The sequence below is a fragment of the Dendroctonus ponderosae genome, unplaced genomic scaffold, assembly GCF_020466585.1.
Source record: "Dendroctonus ponderosae isolate FM_Combo_2020 unplaced genomic scaffold, Dpon_F_20191213v2 Dpon_F_20191213_4, whole genome shotgun sequence".
Lineage (NCBI taxonomy): Eukaryota > Metazoa > Arthropoda > Insecta > Coleoptera > Curculionidae > Dendroctonus > Dendroctonus ponderosae.
The window spans coordinates 16,519,395-16,523,394 of record NW_026018611.1 but is presented as its reverse complement, the minus strand read 5'-3'; positions in this window follow the sequence as shown (position 1 = coordinate 16,523,394).

Here is a 4,000-nt window from a genome sequence, read left to right as displayed (position 1 = left end):
AATCGGTAACAAGTGCCCCGAAATGCTTGAAAAAAGGCAAAACTTGACACAAATTTCCGAGAAAGGCAAAACTTCCAATAAATGTTTGAAATAAGCAAAATAGGCAAAAAAAGCAATTTGCCTTTAATCCGAGCTTTAGTAATAGGGTTGTGTCTGTTGTGTCAACATTATCGCGGGGACATATGAATAAAAGCTTATTTGTTGATACGTTGATAAAGACTTTATATGAAATCAAGTTTTTACATAAAAATTAATCTGTCCACTGAAGAAGTTGGGGCTCTTTTTGGTGTTTTATTCTGTTGTAAGCTAAAATAATTTAAAAAATTCAACATACTATTAGTTAAAAGCGTATTTGCACCCCACATAGCGTTTTTCTGATTCAGAAAGGATGCATACGCACAACATTTTGGTACGCCGAGCCGGATTATTCCGCAAAAGTGGTTTGCTTCAAGTAATTTTCGAACTTCGAGAACTTTCAGAACTTCGAGACTGTTTCAAAGAAAACGTGGTTTTTCGAAACATAACCTTCGGGGCAGACAAGCGTTGGATTTAGAAAGTGAGTTTTTTCCAAATTTCTTATCCTTTTACCTAATCTGTTCAAGTGAAGTACAGACGCTCATATTTCTTGAATTCACAAATTTCAGGATACTTTTTTGTGTGTAATCTCGTGCCCACCACGTGTTTTCAATCGCTAGAGAACTGCCTAGCTACCCATTACACTCTTTAAATTTTTATTTGTATTTTGCAACCTCTAACGGACAAGCATCCAGCTTAGTACGTAAAAAGGCCGCTGTACAGAGCAAACTTACTTCATTTAAACATTTTGTAAGCACGCTAGAAAATTTGCGTGTGAACGTTTGGAATTAGCAAATCGGTACTTAGCCAATTCCAAGGAAATTCATCCTGAAATTATAGAAGTTTCCACAGACCAAATATATATATATATTGTAACGGAAATGGCCTGGGGTACTCACGTTTGGAATGGGGGATCGAAGTTCATGGTATTCCGAGTTTTGCGTTTGTTATTGTTATTGTTTGTAAAGTAGACGTTAATTTAGAAGTTAGTTTGGTCCTGTTCCGTAGTTAAAGTTATACCGAGTGGAATGAAAGTTGTAAGCAGAAGAAAGAGTTAAATACTCGGCCATCCACGGTACAATGGTACAAATATGGGCAAGTATCAAATTCTTTCTTCAGCTTCCAGCTTTTATTCCACTCGGTATAACTTTAAATACGGAACAGGAACGAACTAACTTCAAAACTACCCTCAACTTCACAAACAATAACAATAACAGACGGAAATCTCGCTCTTCCGACTCGCGGGGTTTTAGTTTTACCTCTTCTGAACTCAGTCGCTGCTGTCACTTCACTCCCCCTGTAGTTCTCCTCCCGCTTATATAGATTCCTTCAGGTAACCCAGATGGTTCTCAAAATCTCCCGAACAGGTGCGAAACTTTCCGCTTGTCAGTGTCATATTTGACAGTAAATGGGGCGCAAATGGGGCTTCCATTTACTGAAATACCATCAATTTTGATCCCCCCATTCCAAACGTGAGTACCCCAGGCCATTTCCGTTACAATATATATCGTATATATCGAAAACAAATAAATTCGAGGTATTTCACGACAATTATTTCCAAGTAATCTTGAAAGCAGAGATGTTACTTCGTCTTTTCAAAGATCATTCAGCGTCGCCTCCGAATTCCGATTTACAAAGCAGGCATAATAACTGTGCTCATTCTGATTGTGGTACACATACAGATTGCAGTATAAAGCTTCCCACCATCGATTTACCAAAATTTTACGGTAATATTGAAAACTGGCTAGAGCTTAGGGAAATTTTCAGCAATTTAATTCATGCGAATTCAGAAATTCCTACCGTTCAGAAATTGCATTATTTGAAGGCTGTTCTCTTCGGTGAACCGGCTGACATCATTAAATTTTTTGAATCTACAGCAAGCAATTATCAAGTCGCTTGGACTTTACTTTGTGAAAGATTTCATCACCCGCGTATGTTAGTGCACAATCATTTTAAGCCGATACTTGAAAGTGAGAGCCTAAATAAAGAATCTTCATCACAGCTTCCAAAAATTAACGACATACTTTTCAAACATGTTGCAGCTCTTAAGTCTCTTGCCACAGAGGCTGCATTGTTCGATACATTCCTCATTCACATGATTTCCGAAAAGCTTAATGCAACAATTTATCGTGAATGGGAGACTATAGAAAATAATACTGGTTCGCAGTTACTCAATATTAATCAATTCAGAGAGTTCCTAAAAAATACTGCAAATCTTTAGGAGTCCTTGGCGCCACGCCAAACTAAACTATCTATTGAGAAGCCTAAAACACATTTTAAAACTTTCCACTCAGGTGCTCCGAGTTGCATCCTATGTAGGCAATCTCAGTTTTTGTACAAAATGCAATGAATTTCTTAAATTATCTCCGAGGGAATTGATCTGCTGCAATTGTTCAGCAAAAGGCGATGTGGTGCCACAATGGCAGTCCAAGTTTACTTGCCGCAGCTGCAAATCAAAACACCACTCTCTCTTGGACATTGATATAGCTACTTCTTGCGTCTCTCAAGGGCCATCTAGTTCTCTTTCTGTAGCTTCTCATGAGGTTTCAACTCAATCAATTTCTGCTTTTTCAGCCAGCACCACACAAGCAAACCAAAAGTTTTCAAACTGAATTTACTTGTTCAACTTGTCAACATATCAATTTTCGGGCTAACTAAGGCCACTACCAACATCAACTCCAAATGTGATGTAGAGTTACAAGCACATAGTTCTTCATTCACAAAAAATTGTCCTGTTTGATTCTTAATGAAATCACAGGCAGCCTACCTGGAGTCCGCGTGGACAAGCAGAACCTCAGGCTTCCAGACAATATCCACTTATCAGAGCCAATGTTCAATCATCCTTGAGATATTGACATTTTGATAGGTGCCCAGTTCCTAAGCTAACTTAAATCTAGCCCATGGTCCTCGTTATGGTGCAGGTCATCGCTTGTGGTCCACGTCTGCTTAGACTGTGTCCGCAGGGAAAGGTCTGCGGTCACAGTTGAACTTCTTGCTGCAAGAAACCCTGACTTTGGGATTTTTGCTATGCCGGATCCTATCCAGGAACCCTGACGATAGGTTCCGGATGTGGTCCAGCAGGTCAGTTGATGAAAACATCTGCCGACTTCACGCACATGTGGACGAAGAAATAATCAAAATTAGACAAGAAGTAACCGGGTACAATGCAGGATCTGATACAATAAAAATTGAGGCGCAATCTTCAAGTCGCAGTAAACTGAAGCCGCCAACATTCGATGGTAAAGTCGCATGGTCCACATATTTATGCCAATTTGAAGCCGGAAATTTTACGATTAACACCACAATATGACCGTACAAACTATCAGGCCATGCTCGAAAATTTTCAAATGAGGTATGGCGACACACACTTGAAAGAGGCTACAAAACCCAGCTTAGAAGCAAACGACAAAATAACAGTGAAACCATGCAAGAATTTAGAGCGGATATTCTACGTTAGCATTTCAATCACTACCTGAGGAGATCATTCAAGAGCTAGCAGTCGAAGCATTTGTCAATGGAATTTATGATTCGGAAATATCAACGCACCTACGTTTAAACCACGCTAAAGACCTTACGCAAACACTTGCTCGTGCTTTGGAATATGAAGCTGCAAAGAACGCCACCAGACCTTCATCAAGAGTCAGGTTTATGAGATGTGTTGACGACTGCGAAGAACCAGGACAAGCAAAATTGATAAAAGAAATGATTAGAGAGGAATTTCGAAATCGGAGTCATAATCATCAAAGAACAAGCGACTTTGGCGAGACGACAAAAACTAAGAAAGAAGCCAACCTGTTGGACTTGCGGAGAAAAAGCCCATATTTGCTCTCTCTTGCTTCCTATAACTAACTTAAAGTTAGCCCATGGTCCTCGATGTGGTGCAGGAACTGGTCATCGCATGGGGTCCACGTCTTCTTCTTAGACT